Source organism: Podarcis cretensis (assembly GCF_951804945.1).
Source record: "Podarcis cretensis genome assembly, chromosome: 10".
NCBI lineage: Eukaryota > Metazoa > Chordata > Lepidosauria > Squamata > Lacertidae > Podarcis > Podarcis cretensis.
Window position 1 is genome coordinate 25,365,981 of NC_137179.1, and position 23,153 is coordinate 25,389,133.

Sequence of the window (23,153 nt, forward strand, 5' to 3'; positions counted from 1 at the left end):
AGGAGCACACACTGTGGAACACCTTAAGACTTTTAATGTTGCTTTTCTTTTCCCCTTTCCAGATATTGTTTGGAAGCAATTGCAGGTAGCCAAAATGTTGCAGATAAGTGTGGCCCAAAGAAAATAATAATAATAATAATAATAATAATAATAATAATAATAATAATAATTATTATTCTGGAAATTTGCAGCCTCTTAACAGCTCCAGCCTTTCACCCATTCATCCCATGCTGGCTAATTTTGGTTGGGTTACTTGTGAGTCAGAAGTCAGTTTAACAGCTCCCCCCACCCCAGCAATGTTTGACCACTACCCTTGTAAGGTAGGTTAGACTGAGAGGCAGTGACTGGCCCGAGGTCACCCAGTGAGCTTTCGTGGCTGAATGGGCATTTGAACTCTGATCTTAATCCAGCCCTCTAGCCATTACATCACACTGGCTCTCATGAATAATGATCTCTGTTCAAATGGAGAGGGAACCCAGAAAACACCATGACTGGCTTTGTTTCAACACGAGGTTGATTCCTGTTTCCAGTATGTTTTGAAATGTTAGTACAGGAATCCATTTTTAAAGTATGTCTGAAGCCTTTGTTTGCTGACATGTAGCCATCAGTTGTGATTTAGGGGACAAAACATGGTTTTTCTGATATTGTTGATCATACCCTGCTGAGAAAGAGGTCCATTCTGTGATTTGATATTTAGTGATGTATTTTGTTATTTTATCGAACTATTGTTACCTCCCTGATATCTTCAGATTAAGCAGGGGGTAAAAATATCTTAAATAAGTTAATGATACCTTGGAGAGTAGCATTTCCTGCTAGCAGTGGAGAGGAAGTATTGCCATTGCAGAGGGTGGGAAATGCCAGCCCAGCTATTAAACATAGTTATTAAGGTTTAACAGCTGCCTATTTCATATTTATACCTTAATGAATAACATTTTGTGAAACGCGGGCAGCTATTAAGGGAAGTGACTCTTAATAAATCTCACTCATTAGATTTAACAAGCCACTAAATATTTCAAATGCTACTTGGTGATGGAAGGAATCACTGTGGGGCTTGCAAAATGGGTTCCCACTGATTAAGCAGGAATTTTTAGAGGGGGCTGGTGACATTTGAGAGATACGTGTTGGCTGTGACATGAGAATGTCAAAATTGTTCTCAATATGCCTTTGCCTTGCTTTCTGCTTCTAAAATGAACTCAGGTTAGTTTCCATTTTTACTCTGAGTCTGAGGAAGTTAGGGCAACAGCATTTATTGACACGAGCAAGTTGGGCTCTGTGTTGCTAACTGGAAAGTGTACATAAAACTTTCAACAGGAAGAAAGTAACCCTGCCAAAAGGGGAAATAATAAAACCTTAGAACGCTTTCAGGGAATGACTGGTGAGGAAAGTAAGCTTTAACCGCTCTGACTTAGCGCCTCTGGGGTTTGCTGGGAAACATTCAATATGTGCTTGTGACTTTTCTGTTCCCATTGCCAAAGATCATGAAGGAAGATAAGAACATACAAACACATTAAAAAGGCCTTGATTCCAGTCTCTTTGCAAGCTGGGTAGATGCAAAGGCTTCCTGGCCTGCTACAAGTAGGGAACACAGTTCTCTGCTATATGGCTTCCTTCTTTTCCTCCTTTCCAGGTATATCTTGACCAGGGACAGGTGACTACTGTATGTCAATTTCAATTTCTCCCAGTTTCTCATTTTTCTAATCTTAAGTTTGGTTCTTAATGTTTCCTCGTCAGTTTGCATTTTTAAAAAAAGACCTCGTGAAAATTCATCAGCAGTTTTGTTTTAATTTCTCCCAATAGACACTTTTTTTTGGTATGCAATTATGCCTATTATATGCATTGTTTGCAAAGCATTTTTTCGTAATGAAATGTACACCCTAAGTACATGCACTTATGCACTCACTATTTGTCTGAGGAACTGCATTGCACAATTCGGAAAAGTGAAAATTTTGGAGGAGGATGCCTGTGCTTTGGTTCACGTCTTGTTCCGGAAAGTGCAAATTGGGTAGGTTCACACTTAGGTGTGAACTGAATCAAATTCATTCCTCATCCCTCATCTTTACCAAGCCCCCTGCATTAGAATTCCTTCAGCGTCTTCCTCTTTGAGGGAGCCAAGCACAGAGTCAATGTTTGAATAAGGCCAGAATTTCTCACAGCCACTGTTGAACTAAGCAGATGACGTTTTTCACACATCAAGAATTTCCATCAGTACACTGGCATCTTCTGTTCATAGTGCATTAAAGGAAGGGGTGAGAGTTGGAGAAGGAGCGGGGCGGGGGGAGAGGAAGAAGAAGAAGAGAGATTGACTCAGCCTAACATCCATCCGCCTTTTTGGATAGCGTTTGCACAGTATATGTCTATGCATGAAGGGCATGGCAGAGCAATATTCTGGCAGACACTGTCCTGTTGACATTCACAGATCACTTCAGAGGAGTGAAAATAGCAAGAGAGCTACTGGGTGGAGGAGAGAGGTGAAGTGAGGTGATCATAGGCTGCCGTCTTGAATGGCCCTGTTGTTGCCTTAGTTGTGCGGTTTAATACAGTTCTTCCACAATTTGCAGAAAAACTTAGTTGATGTTTGAGTCTGGCATCATCTGGGGAGCACCATGCAGATCTTCCTGCTCAGCTAGACCCTCTCATGCGAGCTGTACTTTCCAGTTTACTGTTGCCACATGAGCAGCTGAGCTCGGAAGAGGAAGAGTGGTTGCAATGCATTGGGCAGCTACCTAACTGAATCCACTCCTTTGCCCTATCTCTGCCTCTCCTCTTTCACCATTATTTTTAGCCAAGGGTACAGCGAGAGGAAGGAAAGAGGCTTCAGCAATGGGAAGTAGGATTTGGGGACAGATCAGCATACCAATGAACTGCAGCTGCTTCCCTTCCAATTATCTAGAATGTCTCCTCTTTCTAGCCTTGACATGGCCAAGAAGATGCATTTTTTAAAAGCTGGAGAAGGGCAAGCAGTAGCAACAACTCCTTGCCCCCTCTCATGAGTATGAAGTTTTGGGAAACAAGAAAAACTGTCTGTATAGATATCAGGTATTGTTAAGAAGAACTATGCATTAATTGCATGTGAAGTCATGCAATTTATGGCATGAAAGATCATTTGGAAAATCTCCCCCACTCCACCCCAAAGTCTTCTTTATATGATTAACAGGAGCAAACGGTAAAGCTGTTTGAATAATGTCCCACAAAATTTAAAACAAAGCACAATCCCTGCATGTAGAAAATTAGTGTGTCATCAGGGGGTGAACTCTATGAACAGACACGTGGAATAGACACTTTCACATATATGGACCTCATGCATAAACTGATTAGAGAATGAACTGATCCACTGGGTCTTCTACGTTTTTCATTGAACTTTATGAGCTACTTCTGTTGAAATCTACAATTCAATACAATGAATAGTATATATTATTTTTTCAAACGTACAGCCGGTTATGTCTTGTGTGTTTATTGAACACTTCTCTATGTGCAGGAAGTTATTTCCATAGGGGGAAACTACCAAGGATTGAGCCCCTGCAGTCTGAAGCCTTATGGGTCAGGACTTTCTCCCTTGGTTCTGTTGGTCCTGCAAAGGGGCCTTAAAAACTCTGAAAGTGCCTTGCATCTTGAAAACCTTTACAGTATCCCTGGTGGTTATTGAAAGTATGACTTCTTCCATGTTAACAGATGGGTTCTTTGGGGCACCAAATCATTTGTTGTGTGGCATCCAGAAATCATTCCTCAAAGTTGTGTCTGCCAGGGCATTGTGTTTTCCCGGCAATATTTTGCCCCTGGGAAGAATGTGTAAAAATAGTTTATTGCTTTCCTTCATTTTAAAGCTCGGGTGGAGGGGGCGGGAAATCGCTTCATTTACATTGAACCCCATTTGGACATGCCTGCTCACATGTAAATCCTACCCACGAGTTGTGACAAGGGTGTGAAGCTTTAGGCCCTGCATCACTATGATAGCTTTGTTCTCCCTCCACTGTCGGAGGCATTGCTCCTCTGAATACCAGTTGCTGGAAACCGCAAGTGGGGGGTGCAATGTTGCACTCAAGTCTTCCTTGTGGACTTCCACAGGCATCTGGTTGGCCACTCTGAGAACAGGGTACTGGACTAGGTGGAGCATTGACTTGATCCTGCTGCAGAGCTGTTCTTAGGATCTTATCTCGATCACCTTCCAAGAGCAGATGGAGATAGCAACACAGGGGGAAGAGCTTAACATGTCCATTCCCTTTATGTGTGAGCAGAACGCCCAAATAGGGTTTGAATGCCCTTATTATGATTTATTTTATTTCTATACCCTATACCCGAAGGTCTCAGGGCGGTTCACATTAAAAATCACTTAAGGACCCCTGACCATTAGGTCCAGTCGTGGCCGACTCTGGGGTTGAGGCGCTCATCTCGCTTTATTGGCCGAGGGAGCCGGCGTACAGCTTCCGGGTCGTGTGACCAGCATGACTAAGCTGCTTCTGGCGAACCAGAGCAGCGCACGGAAATGCCGTTTACCTTCCCGCCGGAGCGGTACCTATTTATCTACTTGCACTTTGACGTGCTTTCGAACTGCTAGGTTCACAGGAGCAGGGACCGAGCAACGGGAGCTCACCCCGTTGCGGGGATTCGAACCGCCGACCTTCTGATCGGCAAGTCCTAGGCTCTGTGGTTTAACCCATAGCGCCACCATCAAAACAAAAACCAGATTATGCCCCCCCCCCCAAAAAAAAGAGAGCCAGCATTTTAAAAAGGGTGTATGATGTCAGGTCAGGCAAAGGCCTGGTTGAAGAGGAATGTATTTGCCTGGCGCCTAAAGATGTATAATGAAGGCGCCAGGCAAACTTCCCTGGGGAGAGCATTCCACAGACGGGGAGCCACTGCTGAGAAGACCCGTTCTCGTGTTGCCACCCTCCTGACCTCTCGAGGAGGAGGCACACGAAGGAGGGCCTCAGAAGGTGATCTCAGGGTCCAGGTAGGTTCATATGGGAAGAGGCGGTCCTTAAGGTATTGCAGTCCTGAGACGTTTAAGGCTTTACAGGTCAAAACCAGCACTTTGATTTGGGCCCAGAAACTAATTGGTAGCCAGTGCAGTTGGACCAGGGTCAGTGTGATATGCTCAAACTGTCTAGTTCTGGTGAGCAACCTGGCCGCTGAGTTCTGACCACCTGAAGTTTCTGAACCGTCTTCAGAGGCAGCCCTACGTATAATGCATTGCAGTAATCTAACCTTGAGGTTACCAGAGCATAGACAACAGTAGTTAGATTTGTCATGAATGGAATTAAGTATTTAAAATCTTTTTATAGGCTGAACACACTCACATGGTGTATGGGGAAAGTGACCCACAGCAGAATGCAACACCGAGACAGCTACTGTATTCCATCTCCCTCCCAGCTGTGGCTGGCAGGAGGAAGGGTCAATGAATATATGTCTGGTAGCTTTAGACAGAAGTCATGATTAACTGGATGAAAGAACCAAACTTCTCCTTGTATTTGCAAAGTGTATTCTTAGAAAAGCAACACACTGCAGCATCTTGTAATTTGTGTGGCCTTGTAGGGATGCAGTGGGCTAAAAATAAGTTAATTACCAACCAGCCCACAGAGCTTAAGTCAACCAAGGTTCAAAATTTGCCAACAACATATTTGAGGCTTGAGCACATCTGTGGGTGTCACTGATCCTTTCATTGCAGTTGAAAACAGAACCAAATCATAAGCAATTAGTGACAAGATTTGGCAGGGTAATAGGAAAGAAAATTACTACCCTTCTCCAAGAAGGGTCTTGATCCTGTTTTCCTATGCAGGAAGGATCCTAATTGGATAGTATGGATGCTACCTTTGCATACCAATTTAAACATCCTTTTTATGTACAATGGTACCTTGGGCGTTTAGGGGATGCGGGTGGTGCTGTGGGTAAAACCTCAGTGCCTAGGACTTGCCGATTGCATGGTCGGCGGTTCAAATCCCCACGGCGGGGTGAGCTCCTGTCGTTCGGTCCCAGCTCCTGCCCACCTAGCAGTTCAAAAGCACCCTTAAGTGCAAGTAGATAAATAGGTACTGCTTTATAGTGGGAAGGTAAACGGCGTTTCCGTGTGCTGCTCTGGTGCTGGTTCGCCAGAGCAGCTTCGTCACGCTGGCCACGTGACCCAGAAGTGTCTGCAGACAGTGCTGGCTCCCGGCCTCTAGAGTGAGATGAGCACACAACCCTAGAGTCTGTCAAGACTGGCCCGTACGGGCAGGGGTACCTTTACCTTTACTTATCTTGGGTTAAGAACTTAATTCGTTCTGGAGGTCCGTTCTTAACCTGAAACTGTTCTTAACCTGAGGTACCACTTTAGCTAATGGGGCCTCCCATGCCGCCGCCGCGCTATTTCTGTTCTCATCCTGAAGCAAAGTTCTTAATCTGAGGTACTATTTCTGGGTTAGCGGAGTCTGTAACCTGAAGTGTCTGTAACCCGAGGTACCACTGTATTTGTATTTTTTATTTTTTTAAAAAATGATTCTCTTAGGTTTGTTGCTGAGTTATTGGCCCAGTTCATTCATAACCTAAGTCCATGGTTTAGTGTTACTGGGATGAGTTTGAGGCTTAACAGAGTCCTCCCTCCTTGGTCATCTGGTAAGGCTAAGAAAAACTTCCATTTTACATTAAACACAGTTTAGTGTTACTAAAATCTGGTTAACTTAAGTATACTTAGTGGAAACAGGCTTCATAAGAAACAATGGTTTGAAGTTGGTTGGTTTCTGCTAACCACAGCTAAGCCATAGCTAAGGTTGGTCCAGGGAGTGTATCTTCTCCTGCTTTCCTGCTTCATGTCACACAGTTAACTTGATATACGCATGGAGCTTCTACCCACACAATGGCTCCAACAGCGACTTCAGTGCAACTCTTCCCTTTGTGCCTGTTGAACTATCCCCAGCATTGAAGTCAAAGAGAAAGTCTTCACATAAATGGCATCATTGGATCAAGTGCTAGTACAGAGAGTTGGCATAACAGTTCAGAGAGGAGCACTTTTCATATGTTCTTTTTACATTCAGTGAACATCCATTAGAGGTGTAGCATTACAGGAACAGGTTGTGTCCTTGACTTGTACATGTTCACTGAAAGACAGGGATAATGGGAACTATAGAAACTGTCATCCTTGTCCATGGGCCATGTTTGTTGGGGCCAGTGGGAGTTCGAATCCAATGACATCTGGAGGGCCAAAGATTATTCACCTCTCCTCTAAATGTTTTTGTGTTGTGACTTTGCTAATCTCAATGGCCTGCACTCTCATTCTTTTCCTGGTTCATTGTGATTTCACTTTTTCAACCTTCTTTTTCAAAATGTGTCTTTCTGCTCATTAAGGAGCCAAATTGCTGGGAGGCTGCCTTGCTTAAAGACATTGTCTGTCCATCCATCTGACGGAATTGATAAATAGATCCAAGAATTGTGGGTCGTAACTGAAGCCGTTTGATGCTTTGTTATTTCAGGGTTGATGTGCTGAGATGTATTGATTTCAACAAAGTTTAACCACATTCAGTTACAACTAGCAATCACACATGCTTGCTTTGCCTCAGCTGTCTTAAATCCCAGTTGTTCACCCTCCAACTGCTGGCTGCTAAACCTAGTGCTTAGTGAGACAGAGAGCTCTGCTTCATAGATCTGTGATAGAAAAAAAATCAGGGCTCCAGCTTTCAAGAATAATAGCTCTTTAATTCCATGATAAAATTGACTAAGGGACTTGGAGCTTTGGACGGTTTTACACAAAGCATGTTCATCGTTAATCAATGTAGAATTGCATTTGTAGTTTGCATGGGAGAGTCAGCCAGTGCAAATGGGACTTCCATGCTGAATGACATAAACTTATACATAATACTTCTAAATGGAAGTTGTGAGATGGAAACTGTACACCTGTTCAACTGAGAGTACTGAGTAATCAGAAGATGGAAGACCTACAGTACAATTCTGTGTAATTCTACTTAGAAGCAAATCCTATAATGTCCAGTGGGACTTACCTAAGATTAAGTGTCACATACCAGTATCAATGGTCACCACTTTTGCTTCTGTGTGGGCTTCAAAAAGTGACAGAGCCTAGGGATTTGGATATGGAGGACCAGAATTAGACTGGGAATTGAGCTAAGAGCTAAAAACGAAGCAGCAATTCATGCCCTATAGTAGGGCTTCGTTCATTGGGACGGGACAGGATAGGTTGGTGGCAAGATCTGGGTAGTTCTTGCCTACCCAGATTGCTCATATTGTAAAGATAGTTCATGACACTGAAAAGGCTAGATGCACTTGAATTAGCAGAGTTATACTCTACCTGACCCTCTGTAGAAGAACACCACAGTAAAAGAATGAGTATCAGAAGCTTACTATGTTTGCTAAGAAAAATATGAAACCAGAAATGGAGTAATGTAAGTAGCAACTGGTTTTATATTTGGTGTCCTTCTCTTATGACTCTTCCCTTTTCTTCTGGCCATGTAAATACCATGATATACAGCTGGGACCACCAACCTTTTGGGGCCAATGGGCATACTTGGAATGTTGAAGAGGTGCCATGGGTGCTAGTAGCAAAATGGCTGCTGTTAGGGTGTGTGTGTGTGTGTGGGGGGTATAAAGCAAAATGGCTGCCATGGGGAAGTGTATGAGAATCCGAGACAGTGAAAACAAGAACTGAGCAGGAACAGCAGTCTCTCATACATAGTTGATTTTTGAGGGAATATTTACTGAGAGCTTGTTGTGGGTGCCATAGTAAGCGCTAGCAGGCATATTGGTGCCCACATGTACTGTGCTGAGGAACCCTGCACTGCAGTAATCAAATGACTCCTGTTTAACAACAGCTGTAATGCATGAATATTCTCTCTCTCTGTGTGTATATTAGAATGCAGTTACTTAACTCATATTGAACAGTGTTCATATTTATGATAATCCACCTTAAATGCTTTCTCTTTTCCATCCAGAATGTGATTATTAATGAGTGAAACTGCAGTGTGTGACTCTATAAAAACAGATAAAAAGAGGCCTACCTACTGTGCCCATCTCTGGAGCCTGATGAAACTACAAACAGTAAACACAAGCAGCTCATAATCTTAATCAGTATAGTTGAAGGCACTGATTGCTCATGTGTAAAAGCTCATCAAGCGTAAAGAAACAGAACAGAGAGTTAATAGAAACAGCCTGATGTACAATGCCAACTCCTAGTTATTTCATTCTGCTTCCAGAAGCAACCTGCAAAATTATAGCAGTATGTCTAATTACTGCCTGTCAGAGCAGCAGGCGTCCAACAGGAGAGGAATTAATTGATATTACTCTAAGGGATTTTCCAGACGATGTTTTTTTATTGTGCAATAAATGCACAGTTGTTCAGTTGTGGGGGGATCCAGATGTCTTTCCGTGTGTAGTACGACTTCTGTGGAGAAACGGCATTACCAAACAGTGTGCCTTTATTAGGGGGAGAATGGGATGTCAACCTAAATGCATGCAGAGGGTGGGGTGCTGGAAGAAGAGCTGTAGCTCAGTGTAAGAGCACATGATAAAGTCATAATAAAGTCCCAGGTTAAATCTCTGGCATTTCCAGGTAAGGCTCAGTTTTACACCATGGAGGACTACTGCCAACCAATGTAGACAAGTGATTAGGAACTTGTGGCCATTCAAATGTTGCTGAACTACATCTCCCATCAGCCTTGACTGTTGGCCAAGTTGACTGGGGTGGATGGGAGCTGAAATACGGCAACACATGGAGGACCACAGGTTGTATGTATCTATGTTCCTCGCTTCATGAGTGTCCCAAACATCTATTGGCTAGTGACATAGTGATGACTCTTCCTTCTATGCCACTTTATGAACTAATTTTAAAAGGGGGTAGTTTGTTTTTTTTTAATGGTTTTATGCAGTCTATAATCTGAACCATGGGTAGGCAAACTAAGGCCCGGGGACTGGATCTGGCCCAATCGCCTTCTAAATCCGGTCCGCGGATGGTCTGGGAATCAGTGTGTTTTTACATGAGTAGAATGTGTCCTTTTATTTAAAATGCATCTCTGGGTTATTTGTGGGGCATAGGAATTCATTCATTCCCTCCCCCCCAAAAAATATAGTCTGGCCCCCCACAAGGTCTGAGGGACAGTGGACCAGCCCCCTGCTGAAAAAGTTTGCTGACCTCTTATCTGAGCACATACAGACATACATTTTGGCAAGGAAACATTCCTGCATCTTTTAGAGAAAATAAATGTGAACCTGTAAGAAATGACTTCAGTTTGAACCTAAGGACCTTGCCTTCTGGCATAAAGAACTTCATATACGACTGTATACAGCATCAAAGTTGTGTACAACATGTAGCTGGGATTCTCCCACACAACCTCCTAAATAACAGTGGATTTAGAATTTGGGATGCTCTGGTTTTGTACAAACTTATTCAGGAAGTGCAATAAAAGGGAATCCAAATATATATTTTTAAAGGAAGATACTATAGTGTCATGGTTTCCATTCATTCTCTGTGGAACCTCTTCAAGCTGAATACTGATTCTTTTTTCTTTCTTTTTGAAAGGTGGGTGTGGAAATGATGGGGCTCAAAACTAGAGCTACCTGGTGGTAGGAAATGGCCACTGACAACAGAATCAACAACACAAATCCAAGGCCTATTTGTTTGTTCAGCTGTAGAATTTATACACACACAGAGAGAGAGAGAGTAGGGTAATTAAGTAAATTGTCAGGACTAGAATTATTCTGAAATAATTGCACCTCAGCTGTCAAAAGAATAAATTGCGTTCCATACTGCCACTGCACAGTTTGAATGGTACTGGCAGTATTTATGTTGACGATGTTGTTGCTGCTGGTATTGTTGTTAGCTTAAATTTATATCTTTCTCTCGGGTAACAACAATTTAAAAACTAAAGTTTTAAAAGTAGAACAATTTACAATCAAACACAGTCTAAAACAAGAGGTGACAGCAATTATCAAGATGCAGGTATGCTCTAACAAAATTACAGCAGAAGTTATCAAAACGGAAGCAGGTATGTCCAACAGAATATCTCTTAATGGTCTCTACTAAAGTCCTGGCAGAATAAAAATGTTTTGGCATCAAAAAATGGGCAGATGATGCCAGTCATACTTCAGAAAGGAGGGAGTTGCGTTGCTGGGGTGCTGTCATGGGAAAAGCTGCTTTTGAGGTCATCACTCAGCTATTGTTCTTTGACTGCCTTCAGGGAAAGCCCCACATAAAGTGCAGGAAAATGATCTGTTCTGGAGGTTACTAAGGCATGGACAAATGTGGCCAGACATAGGTTTTCTGGGTTTAGTCTTGAACATATAGAACCAGCAGAAAGAAGGATATTCAACTGAACTTTGAACTAAGCCCTTAATTCTATTTCAAAAATTACATGAAGCTTGGGAAATACCAACAAAGCTCTCCCCTTCCATCATTGAATAAACTACTCCTCCTGCCTCAGTTGAGCTCATTTGGAAAAAGTGAATCATAGGCTTAAATGTTCCATTGAAATCAATGGGAGTTAAGAGTGCTGAACTTTGGCCAAGCCATATGATGCACCCTTATGTTCCAGTTGTGCAGCATATATCTCCTGTGTAACAGAGCCAGTGTGATGTAAACTGTGCTGGACTTCAAATGGGACTCCTTAGGTTTTATCCCCGCTCAGTCACAATGCCTAGTTTTGTTGGGGAAATGTGCCATGTGTACTACTCTCAGCTCCTAGGATTCGATTGATTTGATTTATTGTATTACTATTCTGCTTTTCACTCACAAGATTTGCAAAGCGGCTTGCAAACAATAAATAACCACAACATAATAGAGCATCACAAATGCAACGTAAATTATATAGCATAATTAACAAATCATCAGTGAAACAATTGCAAATTGTCAGTAAAACAATTACAGTGGACACTCGGGTTGCGAACGTGATCCGTGCGGGAAGCACGTCTGCAACCCACAGCATCTGCAACCTACAGTGCCGCATCTGCGCACTCGCGGGTTGCGATTCGGTGCTTCGGCACATGCGCTGAAACCCATAAGTAACCCGCTCCGGTACTTCTGGGTTCAGCGCGGTGCGCCACCCGAAATCACACAACCTGAAGCGTCTGTAACCCGAGGTATGACTGTACAATCTGTCAAATACTATTAACAAAAAACCAAAAAACCCCAAACCCCTAAAAATAAGCTAAACAGCACAATTACAACAGAAGTCATATAGGATTCACGATACTATAATTTGTTCATAATCTATAAAACAGCATTAGTGACATTAACAAAATAGCAGCCGGGGGGACGGGGACGGGGACTAAACCCTGCTGAATTCATACACATGCTTCCCTCACTCCTGTGACTTGGAGGAAGGGCAAAATAAAAATGGAATCGCATTATCATCATCACCACCATCCTGCTGTTGTTGTTGTTTAGTTGTTTAGTCGTGTCTGACTCTTTGTGACCCCACGAACCAGAGCACGCCAGGCACTTCTGTCTTCCACTGCCTCCCGCAGTTTAGTCAAACTCATGCTGGTAGTTTCGAGAACATTATCCAACCATCTTGTCCTCTGTCGTTCCCTTCTCCTTGTGCCCTCCATCTTTCCCAACATCAGGGTCTTTTCCAGGGAGTCTTCTCTTCTCATGAGGTGGCCAAAGTATTGGAGTCTCAGCTTCAGGATCTGTCCTTCCAGTGAGCACTCAGGGCTGATTTCCTTAAGAATGGAGAGGTTTGATCTTCTTGCAGTCCATGGGACTCTCAAGAGTCTCCTCCAGCACCATAATTCAAAAGCATCAATTCTTCGGCGATCAGCCTTCTTTATGATCCAGCTTTCACTTCCATACATCACTACTGGGAAAACCATAGCTTTTACTATATGGACCTTTGTTGGCAAGGTGATGTCTCTGCTTTTTAAGACGCTGTCTAGGTTTGCCATCGCCTTCCTCCCAAGAAGCAGGCGTCTTTCAATTTCGTGGCTGCTGTCACCATCTGCAGTGATCATGGAGCCCAAGAAAGTAAAATTTCTCACTGCCTCAATTTCTTCCCCTTCTATTTGCCAGGAGGTGATGGGACCAGTGGCCATGATCTTCGGTTTTTTTGATGTTGAGGTTCAGGCCATATTTTGCACTCTCCTCTTTCACCCTCATTAAAAGGTTCTTTAATTCCTCCTCACTTTCTGCCATCAAGGTTGTGTCATCTGCATATCTGAGGTTGTTGATATTTCTTCCGGCAATCTTAATTCCAGTTTGGGATTCATCCAGCCCAGCCTTTCGCATGATGAATTCTGCATATAAGTTAAATAAGCAGGGAGACAATATACAGCCTTGTTGTACTCCTTTCCCAATTTTGAACCAATCAGTTGTCCCATATCCAGTTCTAACTGTAGCTTCTTGTCCCACATAGAGATTTCTCAGGAGACAGATGAGGTGATCAGGCACTCCCATTTCTTTAAGAACTTGCCATAGTTTGCTGTGGTCGACACAGTCAAAGGCTTTTGCATAGTCAATGAAGCAGAAGTAGATGTCTTTCTGGAACTCTTTAGCTTTCTCCATAATCCAGCGCATGTTTGCAATTTGGTCTCTGGTTCCTCTGCCCTTTCGAAATCCAGCTTGCACTTCTGGGAGTTCTCAGTCCACATACTGCTTAAGCCTGTCTTGTAGAATTTTAAGCATAACCTTGCTAGTGTGTGAAATGAGTGCAATTGTGCGGTAGTTGGAGCATTCTTTGGCACTGCCCTTCTTTGGGATTGGTATGTAGACTGATCTTCTCCAATTCTCTGGCCACTGCTGAGTTTTCCAAACTTGCTGGCATATTGAGTGTAGCACCCTAACAGCACCATCTTTTAAAATTTTAAATAGTTCAGCTGGAATAGCATCACTTCCACTGGCCTTGTTATTTGCAGTGCTTTCTAAGGCCCGTTTGACTTCACTCTCCAGGATGTCTGGCTCAAGGTCAGCAACCACACTACCTGGGGTATACGAGACATCCATATCTTTCTGGTATAATTCCTCTGTGTATTGTTGCCACCTCTTCTTGATGTCTTCTGCTTCTGTTAGGTCCTTACCATTTCTGTCCTTTATTATGGTAATCTTTGTACGAAATGTTCCTTTCATATCTCCAATTTTCTTGAACAGATCTCTGGTTCTTCCCATTCTGTTGTTTTCCTCTATTTCTTTGCATTGCTCGTTTAAGAAGGCCTTCTTGTCTCTCCTTGCTATTTTTTGGAAGTCTGCATTCAATTTCCTGTATCTTTCACTATCTCCCTTGCATTTTGCTTGCCTTCTCTCTCCCGCTATTTGTAAGGCCTCATTGGACAGCCACTTTGCTTTCTTGCATTTCTTTTTCATTGGAATGGTTTTCGTTGCTGCCTCCTGTATAATGTTGCGAGCCTCCATCCATAGTTCTTCAGGCACTCTGTCCAGCAAATCTAAATCCTTAAACCTGTTCCTCACTTCTACTGTGTATTCATAAGGGATTTGGTTTAGATTGTATCTTACCGGCCCAGTGGGTTTTCCTACTTTCTTCAGTTTGAGCTTGAATTTTGCTATAAGAAGCTAATGATCTGAGCCACAGTCAGCTCCAGGTCTTGTTTTTGCTGACTGTATAGAGCTTCTCCATCTTTGGCTGCAGAGAATATAATCAATCTGATTTCGATGCTGCCCATCTGGTGATGTCCATGTGTAGCGTCATCTCCTGTGTTGTTGGAAAAGAGTGTTTGTGATGACCAGCTTGTTCTCTTGTCAGAACTCTATTAGCCTTTGCCCTGCTTCGTTTTGATCTCCAAGGCCAAACTTGCCAGTTGTTCCTTTTATCTCTTGATTCCCTACTTTAGCATTCCAGTCCCCTATAATGAGAAGAACATCCTTCTTTGGTGTCACTTCTATAAGGTCTTGTAAGTCTTCATAGAATTGGTCAATTTCAGTTTCTTCAGCACCAGTAGTTGGTGCATAAACTTGGATTATCCTATACCAGAGCAAACCAGCAATTCTCCCCACCCCAGGGTGGCTTCCCACTCCTCCAGGGGAAGAGCCATACCTCAGTGGTAGGGCACCTGCTTCCTATGCAGAAGGCCGCAGATTCAATCCCTGGAACCTCCAGTGCACCACATCTGAAACCCTGCAGAGCTGCTGCCAATCAATGTACAGTGGTGCCTCGCAAGACGAAATTAATCCGTTCCGTGAGGCTCTTCGTATAGCGATTTTTTCGTCTTGCGAAGCAAGCCCATTGACAGCTTAGCGGATTAGCGCTATTAGCGGTTTAGTGGCTTTTAGCGATCAGCTGTTAAGCGGCTTATCAGCGGATCAGCTGATAAGCAGCTTAGCAGCTTAGGAAAAGGGGGGGGGAAGGGAAAAAAACCCGCAGGAACTCGCAAGACATTTTCGTCTTGCGAAGCAAGCCCATAGGGAAATTCGTTTTGCGAAGCGCCTCCAAAACGGAAAACCCTTTCGTCTAGCGGGTTTTCCGTCTTGCGAGGCGTTCGTCTTGCGGGGCACCACTGTAGACAGTACTGAGCTGGATGGACCAATGGTGTGACTGGATATAAGGCAACTTCCTATGCTCCCTATGCAATAAGCCTCCTGCCTCATCTTCAGTGCAGCCGCTGCTAATGTAGTGCTTTAAAAATAAATAAATCACTTTTTCATGTCATAGGAGGTGGGGGGAAGCCCTCAGGAGATGCCCCAGTTCAGCATTATTGTCTGTAATGCATGCAGACTGGAGAAGAAAGCCGCAGTCCCTGTGAGGATATATTATTACCTTAGTCACACTACAGTGTCATTAATTATTATTTGTAAATGAAACAGGATATTTTAGACGTTAGGGAAATTAACTGTTTTCCTGTAGCTGTAGACCATGTATCACATACTTGGACACATTGTGAGCTGAGGCAAATTAGTCAAATATGTTTATTTTGTAACTGTCGCAGTGCAAAAGATCAGTTATTCTAGGGGCCAGGTAGCGATGAGGGTTTCCCCAACTTTGAATGTGGGTGCACAAATCTGTCCACTTTGAGTTTCTCTCTGTTTCCTTTTTCTCTCCCATTCTAAGATTCAGTTCTACACATTTCAACATCAGTTTGTGATTTATTTTTTAAAGTCCGGTATATTTGAATATTCATTAATATCTGTTGAAATAATGGGTAATACCCAGCGAAATTCTACTCAGAGTAGACCCACTAAAATTAATGAGTCTCAATTAGTCATGTCTATTAACCTCAATTAGTCTGCTCTTGAGTGCTCTATCCCCCCTTCAGGAAGAGTGTAGAACTAAGTGAAATAAATGGTACGTTGTTTGAGCAAGCTCTGGAATTATTTTTCACATTTTCTTCCACTGGGAAAATCTGTGCCACTTCAGATTATCATGTATCTGAGTGGGAAAACTGGCAGTCTGGAGCAAGGGCTAATGGGATATTATCTTTAGCGCTACTGTAGATAATCCACATGCAGCAGCTACAAATTTATGAGATGAGTGTCTGAGACTGTGGCCTCTTTTTCTCTGGTGACACACAGCCTCTCTTGCTCTCTGTAGCAAGACTTCCAAGCACCTGACAGATAGCTGTACCACGAGCTTGTCTCAGTTTAGATTAGGGGCAGATGTTCTGTTCTCTGTCACTTTTGCAACTGCCCAATCTACCCCCCTTTTTTTGGTAGATTGAATAAAATGCATGAAAGATTTGCATTTAGATTGTCCTTTAAATTGCATTTAATATGCATCATATGCATTCCTCCCCTTTGTAAACCTTTTCAGTGTATTTCACCTAACAAATGTGCATTTTCTTTGAAGTGACCCTTCATTGCAAAATGATCTGATTGATAGTTGTGTTCCAATTCACATGTAAATCTGGGAGTGTTGAATTAGGTCAGAACCAAATAAATTTCTCTTCCATCCCTTGTTCAGATTGTCATGTGTGGAGTTCTGTGTGCAGTTGTGTATGTCTTTGTTTCTCACAACCTGACTATATATTATGTTTCACACACAGAGAGCCAAAGAGCTTCTTTTAAACAGAACACCAGAGGTACTTTGCCACAATTTTTTATTTTGGTCAAGGAAGGGTTGTTAAGTGATGACTACACCCCTAGGTTCCATTAGTCAAAATCCAAAATGTTGCATTTCCAGTCCTTTTTAACAGTCTGGGTATGTTTAATGTGCAACTTCTAATGTCAAGTCCTGACCTTTAAAGTCTGACAAAGCAACTAGGCATCTTCTGCACAACCCTAATCATTGAGTAATAGAGGCAGCTAAGGATCTGGGCAGAGTTTCTTTTTGGACATTGACAGCAGTTCAATACACAACCTTTGGAAACTTTTAAAAATGCCCCTGCTGAGGAAATGTGACTGAGGTCATTAATTGCTATCCCTGGTGTTGTTCGTCTCTCTATCTTTCTCCAAGGATCAAATTAGTGAAGAGGAAAGGATTGATTTGATACTAAGAAAACCGTGTTGTTGCTAGCCATGCCTGCTGAGTTTTCTGGGTCTTGCTGTGTGGCAATCACAACCCATTAGCTTTTACAAAACGCCTGTTCCCAGTTGAACTGAAAGCTTAGTTTGTTGAGACTTTTGGGAGTCTTGACTGAGAATTTCCTTGAGGGCTACACTACAATGCAATCATGTATAATTTGGTGTGTGTATTAGCAAAAAATAGCTACCGGGAGTTGCAGTTTTGGGGATGGATGGGAAGGGAGTGCTTAGCCTTAGATTGTTTCTCTCCCTGCTGCAAGGGTAAAAGTAGTTGATGCAGATATCTTGAGGTTAATCTTGCCCTGCCACCCCCCTCTCAAGACTGCAGCACCTTGCAGCTCCTTACTATTTCTCTGTTTAAAATATGACACAACCAATAGAACAGGTGTGTCCAACTTTCAAGAGACTGAGATCTACTCTGACTATAAAAAAACTGGCAGTGATCTACAAAAGTTGTTGAGCTTTTTTGTGGCAGGACCGATGATCTATCACAATCTACCATGGACACCCCACAATCTACCAGTAGATCGCGATCAACCTGTTGGGCATCCCTGCTGTAGACTAAAGGTTAACATCCTAAAGGTAAAGGTGACCATTAGGCCCAGTCGTGACCAACTCTGGGGTTGAGGCGCTCATCTCGCTTTATTGGCCGAGGGAGCCAGAGTACAGCTTCCGGGTCATGTGGCCAGCATGACTAAGCCGCTTCTGGCGAACCAGAGCAGTGCACGGAAACGCCGTTTACCTTCCCGCCGGAGCGGTACCTATTTATCTACTTGCACTTTGAGGTGCTTTCGAACTGTTAGGTTGGCAGGAGCAGGGACCGAGCAACGGGAGCTCACTCCGTCACAGGGATTCGAACCGCCGACCTTCTGATTGGCAAGTCCTAGGCTCTGTGGTTTAACCCACAGCGCCACCTGCGTCCCTGTTAACATCCTAATGGCGTGCAATTGCCTTTAAAGTGAGGTTTGGCCCTGAGATGCAAGGAAGTAATGGCTGCCAGCTTGGGTGGCTTTAAAAGAGGATTGGACAAATTCATTTTGTAAGTAAAGTTGTGGGGAAAGTGCCTGAGGTGCCCACCATTTCTCTAAGCAAGATTGATTTCTGGCCAGTTGCTAGTGCCAGGCCTGCTGTACCTCAAGGAAGCTCATGAGAACCAGTTGTGCCAGCAGAATCTCGGTGATATAATTCTGATGCCAGAATAAATTGTTCTTCTCCCCCCTGTCCTAGTCCCATGCCTTGAGGATTCCCACCAAACCAGCTGGCACTTCTATAATATACTAAAAGCCAGCTTTGCATTTCTGCAGCCTGGAAAAACTCAGAGAAGGGTGTTCCTAATTTTCCACTCTTAAATCACATCTGCTCAGTGTTCAGACCACAAAGTACTAAAAGTATATTGCGGAACATGAAGCAAAACATCACACACAAATTAAAGACCCCCTTTCTTACCCACCCACCCCTCTCGAGAAAATCACATTTCTTTTCCAATGAAACTGTTATCAAAGCCATTGCTTAGCCATCCTAGCAGCTAACCTGGTATACAAAAGTGCATCCTAGTGCTAACCTGGTATACAAAAGTAGACTCAACTGGGGTAGGGCAGAGGCCTGCAACCTGACTGGTCCTAGGCATATTTCCTTGGAAACAATTCAAGGGACTTATTTCTGAATTAACAGAGTTTGTAAGGATGTGAATTGTCATCTTGGCCACTTGATAGTCTTTGGCAAGCACTGGCTCCTTAACCTCACCCCTGCTCCCTTCATTTGCAACATGGAGGCAAGATTTGCCTACCTTCCAGGGTTGTTGTGAGGCTGATGAAGATGGAATATGTTATAGGCTTTACATATCATTCTTTCTATTTCTGGTGCTTGGATTCTCAGTGCTATTACTTATGTTAGCCAAGATTGCGCTGTTTGCACACTAAAGGGAAGAATATGGAGGCTTTGGGGAAATTGCAAGTGTACCAAAAGTCTATGGGAGGGGGAAGAGACTATAATGAATGGTTGAATGGCCATGGAGAGCTGACAGTTGGGTGCTACACCCACCCCCACCACAAAACCCTGAGGAAATGGAATGGAGTAACTGGAATCCTGAACAGGGAGCACTCTGTGCTGCAACATTTTGTTGCAGCTCCTACTAGTATTATCCAAGTGCTAAGCTGCTGTTGTGAATAATGCAAATGCTAACAAAGTAATAATATTTCCCCATCCTTCCTATAAATGTGTTATTCTCCTGTGATCAGCCATAAGGGGACTAGTAAAAGGAAGTAATTATTAATTCAATTAGAGGATGAAGGGCAAAACGTACAGTCTGCCATTGGGAGATGACAGCGACAGATGAAGAATGGGCCGAGGGACATGCATAGTGGGGAGATGAAGAAGCTTCTCTGTCTCTTCTGTCCAAGCTGACCTTAGCCTTTGCCACAAATGTGCTTTTGCTTATGAAACATCGCTTCAGAGAGGCTTCTATTTAGATAGCAATATATTTTGGGATCAGAACCTTGATGTCAGTGTGGAGGTTAGGATGCCAGAAGAGACACACAGTGGGAGCTTTCAGGTCATTTGAATGCATTAAATACCGTATTTTTTCGCTCTATAAGACGCACCAGACCACAAGTTTTTGGAGGAGGAAAACAAGAAAAAAAATATTCTGAATTTCAGAAGCCAGAAGTGAAAGAGGGATCGCTGCGCAGTGAAAGCAGCAATCCCTCTTGCTGTTCTGGCTTCTGGGATAGCTGCACAGCCTGCATTCACTCCATAAGACGCACACACATTTCCCCTTACTTTTTAGGAGGGAAAAAGTGAGTCTTATACAGCAAAAAATACGGTATTTACAATTAGCTGAGCAGCTGGAGAAGAGAGACATTGCCTCAAGGGCCCATTGGAAGCTGAAATCCTTGGAGCAACATCTCCAGAGCATAATGGTCTTTCTAAATGTAAATGGAACGGAGGTCCCCCAGGGTGAAGGTCCTAGCATTAGGACAAATGTTGCTTGGCTTTCTGCAGATTGCACTACCCGAGTGTCATGTTTTAAAAGCAATATTTAAAGTAGTGCCATTCTGAGCAGCTCCTAGGTGCCACCTAACATTATTTTTGTAGTTGTCAACATTAGAAATGATGAAAACATGCACACTCAAGAGTTGGTGCTTTTTTTAAAAAAAACCATAGTCTACTACCATCTCGTTATCCAGATAAAAGGAACAGACCTTAAATAGCTAATATTAAGTGTGGTCAGATCTGCTTTTGCTATCAAAATGCTCATCTTGTGATTGTTGAAGCACCAGTCTAAATGCTGCAGGACAAAATAGAAGAAAGCTATAGCTGTGAGAAGGGACGCAGGTGGCGCTGTGGGTTAAAGCCTCAGCGCCTAGGGCTTGCCGATCGAAAGGTCGGCGGTTTGAATCCCTGCGGCGGGGTGCGCTCCCGCTGCTCGGTCCCAGCGCTTGCCAACCTAGCAGTTCGAAAGCACCTCCGGGTGCAAGTAGATAAATAGGGACCGCTTACCAGCGGGAAGGTAAACGGCGTTTCCGTGTGCGGCTCTGGCTCTGGCTCTGGCTCTGGCCAGAGCAGCGATGTCACGCTGGCCACGTGACCCGGAAGTGTCTCCGGACAGTGCTGGCCCCCGGCCTCTTAAGTGAGATGGGCGCACAACCCCAGAGTCTGTCAAGACTGGCCCGTACGGGCAGGGGTACCTTTACCTTTTACCTTTTATAGCTGTGAGCTGTCCATGTTATAAGAAATATCCTTTGCCCTGGTCAATTTCACCCATGCGAGCTACATATCCCCCCCCCCTGCAATTGGCCATTTTAACTATGTTGGAAAATCCAAAATACATAAATGATCAAGATGCACAGGAAATAATGAGAAACCTCTTTCACTAAAACAAATTCTGTTCCAGTGATCTTGCTGAACCGAGAGCAGAAAGCTGGCATTGACCTCTTATCTAGTATTGCTTGCTCTGACTGGCAAGAGCTCTCCAAAGTTCTAGAGGCAGATGTCAGGGACTCTGAACTAGGGATGGGGGGGGGGGGAGTGTATGAGTGTATGAGTTAGCGTTAAAAGGAGAGCATACCAAATTTGCACTTTCCAAAATGATATGTGAACGCAAACAGCCAGCCTCCAAAATTCGCACTTCTCCAAATTTTGCAGTGCAGCTCTCCAGCCAAGTCATCTGCCCAACAGTGCAAAGACTAGAGGAAAGGGTGCATGTAAATGCATTTAACAATGAAAATAACATACAGAACGCACTATAGTAGCAAAGCTTGCTTTGCAAAAAATATGTCTATTGGGAGAAATTCATGCTGAAATGCTGGTTTTTAATTGCAGACTGGATGTGGGGAAATGAATGTCAGGTCAGAAACTGAGAAACAGAGATTGAAACTGACATCTGTTCTGAGCTTAACCCATATGCCCAACAAAGTCCCTGGGTTGTGCCACCAACCCTCTGAAGCATGGCCCCTTTTTTCGCTTTGGCTAGGCCAGGTGTCAGCAAACTTTTTCAGCAGGGGGCTGGTCCACTGTCCCTCAGACCTTGGGGGGGGGGGCGGCGGACTATATTTTGTAAAAAAAAAAAAAAAAAAGAACAAATTCCTATGCCCCACAAATAACCCAGAGATTCATTCTAAATAAAAGCACACATTCTGCTCATGTAAAAGCACCAGGCAGGCCCCACAAATAACCCAGAGATGCATTTAAAATAAAAGGGCACATTCTACTCATGTTGAAACACACTGATTCCCGGACCGTCCATGGGCTGGATTTAGAAGGCGATTGGGCTGGATCCAGTCCCTGGGGCCTTAGTTTGCCTACCCATGGGCTAGGCAGTGTGTTTCCAGCCCTATGGTGAATAATAATCTTTGGGTTTCCTTAATTCACAGAGTTTTTGGCTTACTTTGGTAGGCTGTAGTCTATCGTAGGCATTTGGGAAAAAAACCATGGCAGAGTGTAATGATCTTGAAACAAAGTGTAAATGATCTTGAAAGAAAATACATGGGGCAAAAGAATGAACCTTTAATCCGTTTCAATAAATAATTGATTCTTGCTCTTCCTGCCGTTATCAGTGTAATTAAATCTGTGAACCAAGGTATCTCTTCTTGGGATATTGACTCTTTCTAAATAGCGGCTGCTCAAATATTTCCATTTGCCAGCACTGTTCTTTTAAAATAAGATGCGGGTACTGCCCAATTAATAAGGCATTCTGAAATGTTACACGCTTCCGAGGGAAAGTTTAAAAGTAACCCGAGGGAAAGTTAACCAGCTCTTGTGGATTGGATTGGTGGGGACCATGTATCTTTTCTGAACAAGTTTCGATATACGCTCTGGTTGCTTTAATGTGTACATTTGGGTCCCTGCAGGGCATGGCGTATGGTTCCGTATTTACACCAGTCAGTATGCAAGCAAAACAACTGAAGGTGTGTGGCATTTCTGAGGGATTAATGACTGCCTTAGAGGAATAAATTGCTCAAAGCCATTAACCCTGGGAAGTCATTTAATCCCCAGAACATGGCCTGTGCCTTAGTCGTCATGGCTGCTATTTTGAGAAAGAGATCTCCCCCACCCCCTTTAAAATAAATAACTGAAGGGAAACAGCATGGTTGTGACCTCATTTGGGAGAGCTCAAGAGTGCCTTATAAGCCTTCTCGATGCTGGGATGTAAGGATTTCTGAATGGCACATCCGACTTGGTAGTGATGCCAATTTTGTCATGTTTCACTGAAAACAGTGGTGTCTTTGACACAGTGGTACCTCTGGTTAAGAACCTTATTCATTCCAGAGGTCTGTTCTTA

General features: G+C 43.4%; 1 protein-coding gene across 6 annotated transcripts in view; it reads left to right on the forward strand.

Annotated features, from left to right (window-relative positions):
* CHST11 (carbohydrate sulfotransferase 11) overlaps positions 1-23,153 on the forward strand; it is a 200,299-nt gene that overhangs the window by 83,260 nt on the left and 93,886 nt on the right. The gene's annotated exons all lie outside the window — the stretch shown is intronic.